Source organism: Panthera tigris, chromosome B3, assembly GCF_018350195.1.
Source record: "Panthera tigris isolate Pti1 chromosome B3, P.tigris_Pti1_mat1.1, whole genome shotgun sequence".
In the NCBI taxonomy this organism is placed as follows: Eukaryota; Metazoa; Chordata; class Mammalia; order Carnivora; family Felidae; genus Panthera; species Panthera tigris.
The window spans coordinates 80,454,379-80,466,781 of record NC_056665.1 but is presented as its reverse complement, the minus strand read 5'-3'; the positions used below and the strand labels follow the sequence as shown (position 1 = coordinate 80,466,781).

The 12,403-nt window shown below is 36.1% G+C and overlaps 1 protein-coding gene across 7 annotated transcripts in view; it reads left to right on the top strand.

The window, feature by feature from the left end:
- Window positions 1-12,403, top strand: part of STRN3 (striatin 3) — a 105,636-nt gene that overhangs the window by 36,890 nt on the left and 56,343 nt on the right. Inside the window, exon 1 of one of the 7 annotated variants that reach the window (XM_015544701.2) lies at window positions 8,112-8,208. The exons of 4 other annotated variants lie outside the window; for them this stretch is intronic. The gene's annotated coding sequence lies outside the window, so the exon portion shown is untranslated. Of the gene's footprint in view, window positions 1-8,111; window positions 8,226-9,167; window positions 9,460-12,403 lie in introns of those variants that run through there. 2 more of the 7 variants (XM_042989520.1, XM_042989519.1) reach the window with 2 other exon arrangements.

The window sequence follows — 12,403 nt, the reverse complement described above, 5'->3', positions numbered from 1 at the left end:
GAATTTCTGTTCACGCTTCCTCAAAAATTGTGTTGTCAGATTTTAAAATGTTTAACCAATTTGGTATTGTGTTACTTTATTGGAATTTTTAACTTATATTCCTTTGAATACAGATGAGGTGAGAACTCTTTCATATCTTGATAGGCCTTTTTGATATCTTGTGATCTGTTATAGTGTAAGTCTTTTTACAATATTTCCATCAGACTCTTTTTAATTACATGGTATGTCTTTTTGGGGAGTGCATATGAATTCTCTATTATGTATATGATCCCATTCTCAGTTATATGTTTAGCAAATACCTTCTTCCATCTGGTTTGCCTTTTTTTTTTTTTTTTTTTTTTTTTTTTTTAAGTAGGCTCCACACCAGTCATGGAGCCCAATGCAGGGTTGAACTCACAACCCTGAGATCAAGAGTCAGATGCTTAACTGACTCAGCCACGCAGGCGTCTCTGGTTTGCCTTATTTATTTATTAAATTTTTCTTTGAGTTTATTTATTTTGAGAGAGAGAATGTGAGCAGGATAGGGGCAAGGAGAGGGGGGGAGAGACAGAGAGAGAGAGAGAGAATGAATCTCAAGCAGGCTCCATGTTGTCATTGCAGAGCTTGAGAGGGGCCTCTATCTGATGAACTATGAGATCATGACCTGAGCCGAAACCAAGAGTCAGACACTTAACCAACTGAGCCACCCAGGCACTCCTGGTTTGCCTTTTTTTAAAAAGTGTTTTGTTTTTTTTTTAATTTTTAAAAAATGTTTACTTAGTTTTGAGAGAGAGAGTGTGACCGGGTGGGGGTGGGGGGGACAGAGAGAGAGGGAGACACAGAATCTGAAACAGGCTCCAGGCTCTGAGCTGTCAGCACAGAGCCTGACGTGGGGCTCGAAGTCATGAATGGTGAGATCATGATCTGACTGAAGTCGGATGCTTAACCGACTGAGCCACCCAGGTGCCCCTGAAAAAGTTTTTTTAATACTTAAAAATGGTTAAGATGGTAAATACTGTGTTATGCTTTTTAGCACATTTTATAAAAGTGTATAATTAAGTAGTGTTAAGTATATTCATATTGTTGTGAAACATATCTTCAGAACTTTTTCATCTTGCAAATCTGAAACATTAAACCCATTAAACAACAATTCCTCCCCTTTTCCTGTTTAACCACCATTCTACTTTCAGTTACTATCCATTTCACTACTTCCATCTACCTCATAAATGTGAAATCATACATATTTGTCTTAATATGACTGCCTCATTTCACATGGTGTCCTGACAGTTCATTTGTGTACCATGTGGCAGGATTTCTGTTTTAAGGCCAAATAATACTCCTTGGTATGTATATGAATTTTGTTTATTCATTCATCATCTGATGGGCAGTTGGGTTTCTTCTACCTCTTGGTTTTTTCGTATAGGGCTGCTATGGATATGGCATGCAGATGTGTCTTCAAGACCTGGCTTTTAATCTTTTGGATATATATACTCAAGCGGAATTTCTGGATCATATTAATAGCTATATTTTTAATATTTTGAGGAACTGTCACAGTAATCCATGGAGGTAATGGTTATATCATAATCCCACCAACAGTGCACAAGAGTTGCCGAGTTTCTCCACATCGTCACCAACACTTATTGATGAATATTTTGAACAGTTGTACAGAAAAACATCATTTAGCATCGAGCTCCCATATGTGCTGTGCTCCCAACCTCCAAAACAGTTTTCCTCTCTTGTTAACATCTTGCATTACAGTGGTACCTTTGCTGCAATTAACCTATTTTGATACATTGTTATTATTAAATCATGTCCATAGTTTAATGTTCATTTTGTGTTGTATTGGTCAGTGGGTTTCAACAAAAACATAATGTTACGGATTCATCATTACAGTATCCTACAGAGCAGTTTCACCACCCTTAAAATTTCCCTGTGCTTCTCCTGTTCATCTTCCTCCATACCCCTCAACACTTGGTAACCCCTGATCTTTGATACTTTTGCCTTTTGTATATGTCATATTTGGAATCATGCAGTATGTGTAGCCCCCTCAGACTGACTTCTTTTCCTTTTTGAAATATGCACTTAAGGTTCCTTCATGTCTTTTCATGGCTTGGTAGCTCATCTCTTTATTGATGAATAATATTCCCTTGTATGGATGTGCTACAATTTATCCATTACTTGTTGAAGGATACTTGTTTGATTCCAAGTTTGGGCAGTTAAGAATAAAGCAGCATTAAACATTCACGTATAGATTTCTGTGTGGACACAGATTTTCAGCTAATTTAGGTAAGTACCAAAGGAGCATGACTGATGGATCTTTGATAAGAGTACATTTAGTTTGTAATAACAAACTGCCAAACAGTTTTCTAAAGTTGCCATTCTCATTGGCATTCTCAGCAGCAACGATTGAGAGTTGGTGTTGATTCACATCCTGGCCCATGTTTTGATTTTCAGCCATTCTAATGGATGTGCAGTGGTAGCTCTCACTCTTACTGTAATTTGCATGTTCCTGATGACCATCATGTGGAACATCTTTTAAGATGCTTCAAATTTACCATCTGTGTATCTTCTTTGATGACATGACCATTCAGAACTTTGCCTTTTAAAAATTCTGGTTGCTGATCAGAGTTGGCTGTTAATAATTGCTTTAAGAATTCTTTGTAGGTATTGAGTATCAGTCCTTAATCAGATAGGTGTTTTTGCAAATATTTTCTCCCAGTCTGTGGTATGTCTTTTTGTTCTCTTAACAAGGTCTTTTGCAGAACAGACATGTTTCCAATTTTAATAAAGACTGATTTTTTTTTTCATTGATCATGCTTTTGGTTTTTGTATTTAAAAACTCATAAACACAAAGTAACTTAGGTTTTCTCCTTTTATTTCCTAAAAGTTTTATAGTTTTATAGTACATGTTTAGTATATACTATATGTTTATATAGATAGTAAATATGTATCTGTGTATGTATATATATGTATACAAACACATAATAAGTGTATATATGTATACGTATATATGAATAGAGTAGGTCTTGAAGTCTGGTATTGTCTTCCAGCTTGTCCTTCTGAATTGTGTTTGTTGTTCTTGGTCTTTTGCCTTTCCATATAAAATTTATTTTTATTTTTAATGTTTATTTATTTTTGAGAGAGAGCGACAGCACATAGGAGGTGTAGAGAGAGAGGGAGACAGATGATCTGAAGCAGGCTCTGCGCTGACACCAGAGAGCCCAATGTGGGGCTCAAACTCATGAACCATGAGATCATGACCTGAGCTGAAGTCAGAAGCTTAGCTGACTGAGCTACCCAGGCACCCCTCCCTATAAAGTTTAGAATCATTTTGTCAATATCCACAAAATAGCTTCCTTGGACTTTTGTAGGATTCCATTGAATCTACAGATGTAGTTGGGAAGATTTGACATCTCAAAATATTGAGTCTTTCTGTCCACATACATGGAATATCTCTTCATTTATTCAGATTTTTTATTTCTTTTATCAGAATTTTTTGTAGTTTTCCTTATGTAGATTCCTGTGCATCTTTTTCTGGATTTATAGCCACTATTTTTCCTTGTTTGGTGCTAATATAAATAGTATTTATTGTTCTCAGTTTCAAATTCCTATTTTTCATTGCTGGTATGTGAGAAAGCAATTAACTTTCATATATTTACCTTTTATCCTGCAGCCTTGCTATAATTGCTCATTAGAGCTAGAAGGGTTTATTGTGGTGGTGGTTAGAATTTTAGAATTTTCTACATAGACATATCACCTGCAGATAGAGTCGTCTTCCTTCTTGATCTGTACACTTTAAAATTTGTCTTTTCTTTTTTATGGAATGCTTTTTGAATTTGCGTGTTATCTTTGCACAAGGGCAGTGCTGATCTTCTCTGTTGTTCCAGTTAAAATGTTCTTTTTTATTTGCCTATTCCAATAATTAGGACTTTGATTACAGTGTTGAATAGGAGTGGTGAAAGGGGACATCCTTTCATTGTTCCTGATGTTAGGAAGGAAAGCATCTAATTTCTTACTATTAAATAGGATGTTTAGCTGTAGGTTCTGGTAGATTATTATCATGTTAAAAGAGTTCCCCTCTATCCCTAGTTTCCTGAGAGTTTTTATTTTGAATGGGTAATTGATTTTGTCAAAGGCTGTTTGTGCATATATTAATATGGTCATATGGTTTTTCTTCTTGGGCCTGTTTGGCCAGTTAATGATAACATACAGTAATAGATGTTCAAATGTTGAACCAGCTTACATACCTGAGATAAGTTTCACTTGTTATATAGTTCTTTGTGGATTCAATTTGCTAATACATTGTTGAGGGATTTTGCATCGATGTTCATGAAAGAGATATTAGTAGTTTTCTTTTCTTGTGATGTCTGTCTGGTTTTGGTCTGTCTGGTATGCTGGCTTCATCAAGTGGGTTATTAGCAAGTGTACCTTCTGATTCTGTATCCTGGTTTCAGTTATAGAGAACTGGTATCATTTCTTCCTTAAATATTTGGTAGAAGTCATCACTGAATTCATCTGGGCCTGATGCCTTCTGATTTGGAAGATAATTAATTATTGATTACATTTGTTTAATAGCTATAGACCTATTCAGATGATCTGTTTCTCCTATGTGAATTTTGGTAGACTGTGTTTTAAGGATTGGTCCGTTTCATCTGAGTTATCAAGTTTGTGGGCATAGAGTTCACAATACTCCTATATTTTCCATTCACTGTTCATGGGATTAATAATGATGATACTTCCTTCATTTCTGATATTAATTTCTGACTTCACTTTTTTTTTTCTTGGTTAGCTTAGCTAGAGTTTAATCAATTTTATTGACCTTTTCAAAGAATCAGTTTCATTGATACTTATTTTCAATTTTTTAAAATCTGAATTCCAGTTAGGTAACATATAATGTAATATTGTTTTCAGTGATTCATCACTTACATATATAGCACCTGGTGCTCAACATGACAAGGGGCCCTCCTTAGTACCCATCACCCATTTAGCCCATCTCCCAATCACCCCCCTCCATCAACCTTAAGTTCTCTATCAAAAAGAGTCTCTTATGGTTTCTCTCTTTATCTCTTTTTTCCCCTTCCCATACGTTCATCTGGTTTTTTTCTTAAATTATACATAGGAGTGAAATCATACGGTATTTTTCTCTGCCTGACTTATTTCCCTTATCGTAATACACTCTAGCTCCATCCACGTCATGGCAGTTTCATTGATACCCTTTATTGGTTTACTGTTTTCAATTTTAATGATTTCTGCTCTAACTTTTCCGCTTCCTTTAAGTTTATAATGCTGTTCTTTCTTTACTTTCCTAAGATGGAAGCTAAATGGTTGGTTTTAGGGCTTCTTTTCAAATATGTACTTTGACTGCTATAAATTTCCCTGTAAACATTGCTTTTTGTACATCCCCCAAATTTTAGTAAGTTTTATATTGGTTTCATTTAGTAAAAAAAATACTTTAAAGTTTCTCCTGATATTTGACTCATGTCAGATATCCTGTGTTATTTAATCTTCATGTATTTTGAAATTTTCCCACTATCTTTTATTGATCTGCAGGGTTTTTTTTAATGTTTATTTTATTTTGAGAGAGAAGGAATGAGTGGAGGAGTGGCAGAGAGACAGGGAGAGAGAGAAAATCCCAAGCAGGCTCTGGCCATCAGCACAGAGCCTGACATGGGGCTCGAACTCATGAACTGTGAGATCATGCATGACCTGAGCCAAAACCAGAAGTCAGACACTTAACCAACTGAGCCACCCAGTGACCCCTTTGATCTCCATTTTAATTTTGTTGCAGTCTTAAGAGCACATACAAATTTTTGTCTTTTTTTAAGTTGAAGTATAAATAACATACAGTATTATATTAGTTTCAGGTATACCATATAATGATTCAAGAATTCTGTACATTACTCAGTGCTCATCATGACAAGTGTACTCTAATAATCACTTTAAATGTGAATTTAAAGCCAATTAAAAGATAGATACTCTTGGAGTGGAGAGCACATTTGTATGATTTTTGATCTTTTAAATTTGTTAAAGGTGTGTTTTAAGGTTCAGAATGTGGTCTGTCTTGGTGAATGGGCTTGAGAAGAATGTGAATAGCCTTGTTGGTTAAAATAATCTATAGATGTCCGTTTTCTAATTTTCTGTATGTTAGATCTGTCAGTTGCTAATACAGGAGTGTAGAAGTCTCCGGCTATAGTAGTGATTTAGTCTATTTCTCCTTGTAGTCTTACCAGTTTTTGCTCACAGATTTTGACACACTTTTGTCAGTGCATACATATTAAGGATTATTATGTCTTTGACCCCTTTAGCATTATGCATTCTGTCTTTTTATCCCTGTTTAGCTTAATCTAAAGTCTGCTTTGTTTGAAATTAATGTAGCTGCTCCAGCTTTCTTCTTCTTCTTTTTTTTTTTTTTAAGTTTATTTATTTTGAGAGAGAGAGAAAGAGACAATCCCTAGCAGGCTTCACACTCAGCATGGGGCCTGATGTGGGGCTTGATCCACTAACCGTGAGATCATGACCTAAGCCGAAATCAAGAGTCGAATGCTTAACTGACTGAACTGCCCAGGTGCCCCTCTTTCTTCTTTTTTAATGTAAGCATTTATAGCTATAAGTTTTTCCCTCAACACTGCTTTTGCTGCATCTCATAGGTTTTGGTATGTTGTGTTTTCATTTTTATTCCTGAGTGTTTTCTAATTTTCCTCATGATTTAAGAGTGTGTTGTTCAATTTCCACTAATTTGTGAGTTTTCCAGTTTCTTTGTTACTAATTTCTTTCTCTGTTATGGTCAGAGAAAAATTTTTTTTAATCTTTTTAAATCTGTTGAGACTTAATTTGCATGAACATATGGCCCATCCTGGAGAATATCCCACGTGTATCTGAGAAGAATGTGTATTCTTTTATTGGGTAGAGTGTTCTGTATAATACATCTGTTAGATCTAGTTGGTTTATTGTGTTATTGAAGATGTTTCCTTACCTGCTTTCTGATTCTTTGATTGGTTATTGAGAGTGGGATATTGAAGTTTCCACCTGTTACTGTGAAATTATTTCTTCCTTCAATGTTTGCTTCATATATTTGATCATCTTATTAAGTACATAAATATTTATAATTGTTTTATCTTCTTGCTGTATTGAACTTTTTGGTAGTATATATTGTCATTTGTCTCTTGCAATCCGTTTTGATTTAAAATCTTTTTTGTCTGGGGTGCTTGGGTGACTAGTCACTTGAGTGTCCAACTGCTCAGGTCATGATCTTGTTCATGAGTTTGAGCCCCGCATCAGGCTCACTGCTGTCAGTGCAGAGCCTATTTTGGATCCTCTGTCCACCCCCCACCCGTCCCCTACTTAGGCTCGCTGTCTCACTCTCAAAAATAAACATTAAAAAATTAAATAAATTCACACAAAAATAAAATCATTTTTGCCTGATAATAGTATAGAAGGTTTACAGACTTTAACAGTAAGTGTGTTAGGCTACATGAGCCATGTTTTTGGTCTGTGTTACCTATTCTTTCATTTATGAAGCCATTTTTCACTCTGGGGCTGTCCAAAAATAAGCCCGAGGTAGGCTGCTAATCCCTGCTGTATCTTGAACAGACTTTTAAAATGGTAATGAATTTATTCATCCTTTTCTTTACGGTTAGTGCTTTTGTCTTGCTCAAGAATTCTTTCCTTAATCTGAGATTTTGAAGATATATATTACATCCTAAAAGCATTATTGTTCTGCCCTCACATTTAGGTCTATAATCCTACAACTGATGTGTCAGCCAGAAGTTTTATTTTATCTCCCTTCCCCAGTGTCTTTACCATGTATACTAAGCATAAGGGGCAGAGAGAGAGTGAGAGAGACAGGACAGACAGAATCTGAAGCAGGCTCCAGGCTCTGAGTTGTCACCACAGAGCTTGACACAGGGCTCAAACCCATGAACCGCAAGATCATGACTTGCGCCAGAGTCAGACACTCAACCGACTGAGCCACCCAGGCACCACTCTAAGCATAATTTTTGATGTTGCCATTTTTTCCTTGGTGTTGTAAACTTCTACTTTGATAAATTATGTGACTTCATATATATTGGTTTGTTTCTGGAATTTCTGTTCTGTTTTTTTGTTTGTTTTTTAATCTGTCTATCCCTGTACCAATCACTGTTTTAATTTCTCTAGTTTCAGAAACCATCTGAATTTCTGGTAGTGCAAGTTCCACCACTTCTTCCTTGGTGATTGTCTTGCCTGTTCTTGGTAATTTGAATTTTTTGGTAAATGTTAGAATCAGCCTGTCGAGTTCTACGCACACACTCACACACGCACACACATTGAAAGTTTGTGTGGAGTTACAGTAACTCATAGTTTGTGTGATAATTGTTTTTTATGACTCTGCTAGTCCATTTAGATTGTTTTTTCTGTACAGATTGCAGTTTTTTGTGCAGAGATCTTGCACATTTTTGTTTATTCCCAGATGATTTTTTTTTTTTTATGCCCTCATAATAAGTTGTGGCTATTTCTTTTTGTGGTTACTTTTTTTTTTTTTTTTTTTTTTTTTTAATTTTTAAAGCTTATTTTTGAGAGAGAGCCAGGGCGGGGGGTGGGGGAGGGGTGGGGGGAGGTGGCGGGGGAGGCTCGGAGAGGCAGAGAGAGGGAGACACAGGACTCGAAGCGGGCTCCAGGCTCCACTCTAACAGCACAGAGCTGGACGCGGGGCTCAAACTCATAAACTATCAGGTCATGACCTAAGCTAAAGTCCAATGTTTAACTGACTGAGCCACCCAGGTGCCCCTGTAGTTACTTTTTAAAGTATTTATTTGCTGAGATGATGCTACTAGTGATGAATTATGTCCTTTAAAAATAGCTCAGAATTCATTGTTATTAATTTATTAAATGTTGTCTCTTATTTAATTGGTCTTTTTTTTTAATCACTGTCAGATATAACTTTTACCTTTTCAAAGTACCTATATAGATACTTTGTGATACAAGGTCATAAGGTCATATCCAGTAGTCATGACATATCTGGTCTTTGCTTTTACCCCCATCTCGAGGTGGTTTGGGTTAAGATATCTCCTTTAAAAGGCATTGTCTTAATGAATTCTCACCTTTTTTTTGGTTCTTTGTGTTTGTGAATTATCCTTCTTCAACTCCTCTTCAGAAGCTGCTGTGAGATTCATGCTTTTTTGTGTGTACTTTGTGCTTGTTTAATTTACTAGATTCTCTATATATGGATTGTTTCTAATATGAAGTTGAATGCTAAGGCAAGAAGTCAAAATGAAGTCTCACAATAGTGTTAGATTGTAGTGCCTGCTTTGGTAGCACATATACAACAATGTAAGATTCTAATAGGATGCATTACCACTGTGTAGTTTTTTTTTTTTTTTTTTTTAATCCCTCAGGAACAAGACAAGGGTATTCACTTGTCACTTTTATTGAACATAGAACTGAAAGTCCTATGCATAGTATTCAGGCCAGAGGTTGGAGGAGGGAGGGAAGGCATCCAAACTGGTAAGGAAGAAGTAAAATCATCACTATTTGCAGTGACATGGTACTATATATAGAAAATCCTGAAGACTCTACCCAAAAGCTATCATAACTAATAAATAAATTCAGTGAAGTCACAGGATACAAAATTACAGAATTCTCTTGAGTTTACATAAACTAATAATGAAGTGGTAGAAGGGGAAATTAAGAAAACAATCCCATTTACAATTACACCAAAAGGAATGAAATACCTAGGAAGAAATTTAACCAAGGTGGTGATAGACCTGTCTTTTGAACACTAGAAAATATTGATGAGAGAAATTGAAGACAACACAAAAAAATGGGAGGTATATCATGTTTATGGATTGGAAGAACTAATATTGTCAGAATATCCATACTACTCAGACCAATCTACAGATTCAGTGTAACCCCTATGAAAATACCAATAGTGTATTTAACAGAACTAGAACAAACAATCCTAAAATTTGTATGGACCCACAAAGCACCCCAAATGGTCAAAGCAGCCATGAAAAAGAACAAAGCTGGAGGTACCACAATCCCAGATTCAAGATACACTACAAAACTATAGTAATGAAAACAGTTTGGTACTGGCATAAAAACATTCACATGGATCAATGGAACAGGATAGAGAACCCAGAAATAAGCCCATACTTACATGGTTAATTATGGTAAAGGAGGCAAGAGTACACAATGAGGAAGATAGTCTCTTCAGTAAATGGTGTTGGGAAAACCAGACAGCTACATGCAAAAGAATGAAAGGAGACCAATTTCTTACACGGTCCACAAAATAAATTTCACATGGATTAAGGACCTAAACATGAGACCTGAAACCATAAAATTCATGGAAGAAAACATAGGCAGTAATGTCGTAGACGTCACCTTTAGCAGCAGTTTACTAATAAATATGTACTCTCAGGCAAGGGAAACAAAAGCAAAAATAAACTTTTGGGCCTACACCAAAATAAGGCTTTGCACAGCGAAGGATACCATCAACAAAATGAAGAGCTATCTGGGGGTGCCTGGGTGGCTTAGTTAAGTGTCTGACTTCAGCTCAGGTCATGATCTCATGGTTCATGGGTTCAAGCCCTGCATTGGGCTGTCTACTGTCAGCACAGAGGCTGCTTCAGATCCTCCCCTCTATTCCACACCTCCTCTGCTCACTTGCTCACTCGCTCACTCACTCTCTATCCTACTGAATGGGAGGAGATATTTGCAAATGATATATTTGATAAAGGGTTAATATCCAAAATATGTAAAAATTTATATAACTGAACACCAAAAAAAAAAAAATATATATATATATATATATGGCAATCTGGGAGTACCTGGTTGGCTCAGTTGGTTAAGCTTCCAACCCTTGATTTTGGCTCAGGTCATGATCTCACAGTTCATTGAGTTCAAGCCCCACATTGGTCTCTGCACTGACAATGTGGAGCCTGCTTGTAATTCTCTTTCCTTTTCTCTCTTTGCCCTTACCCAGCTTGCATTCTTTCTCTGTCTCTCTCAAAAAAATAAAAGACAAAATATTAAAAAATAACAGCAGTCTGGTTTACATATGTGCAGAGGACCTAAATAGACATTTTTCCAAAGAAGATATTTGGATGGACAAGAGACACATGAAAAAATGCTCACATCCCTAACCATCAGGGAAATACATAACAAAACCACAGAGACCTGTTGCCTTAGACCTATCAGGACGGCTAATATCAAAAAGACAAAAATTAACAGGTATTGGTGAGAATGTAGAGAAAAGAGAACCCTTGTGCATCATGGGTGGGAATGTGTAAATTGCTGTAACCACTGTGGGGAACAAGCTGGAGATTCCTCAAAAAATGAAAAATAGAGGAGCACCTGGGTGGCTCAGTTGGTTAAGCTTCTGACTTCGGCTCAGGTCATGAACTCATGGTTTTTGAGTTCGAGCCCCATGTCAGGCCCTGTGCTGACAGCTCAGAGCCCGGAGCCAGCTTCAGATTCTTTGTCTCTTTCTCTATTCTTCCCCTGCTTGTACTCTGTCTCTCTTTCTCAAAAAAGATTATTTTCTTTAATAAAAAAATTAAGAATAGAAATACCATATAATCCAGTAATTCCATTAGTGGGTATTTATCCACAGAAAATAGAAACACTAATTGGAAAAAGATACGTGCACCCCTGTGTTTATTGCAGCATTATTTTCAATAGCCAAGATATGAAGCAACCTAAGTGTCCATTGATAGTTGAACAAGTAAAGAAGATGGCATATTACACAATGGAATATTACTCAGCCACAAAAAGAATGAGATCTTGTCATTTGTGACAACATGATTTGCATCTAGAAGGTTTTATGCTAAGTGAAATAAGCCAGGGAAAGACAAATATGATATGCTTTACTTTTATGTGGAATCTAAAGAACATAGTAAATTGAACAGTCATAAATACAGAGAATTAAGTGGTGGTCACCACAGGGGAGGAGGTTAGAGCGATGGGCAAAATAGGTGAAGTGGTTTAACAGGTGCAATTTGCAGTTACAGAATTGATAAGTTAGGGGAATGAAAAGTCCAGTATAGAGAATATAGTCAGTAATATTGTAATGGTGTTGTATGTTGACGTTGGATGGTGACTGCCCTTACTGTTGTGAAAAAAAGAGAGTTAAGGCAAAAAACTTAATCAGAGTTTCTTGAAGCTGTGTGGTGAAACTGACCTTTTACATTTGCTTAAGTGCTACTTTTTTCTTTAGCAGCTTAGACTCTTAGGTTCTGAATAGTTACCATTCCTCCTGATGTTTTATTTTTGTTTTGAAATTTATATTTGGAAGTGTTATGTAGCTGTCTAACTTCACAAGTGTTAAGGAGTTGCAGATGATTCTTTTATTTTTTTATTATTTTTTTTAAGGGTAATAGAGAAGAGCTTGTTTTGATAGCAGTGGACATTTAAATACTTACATGTTCTTATTAATCAATTTGATTTAGCT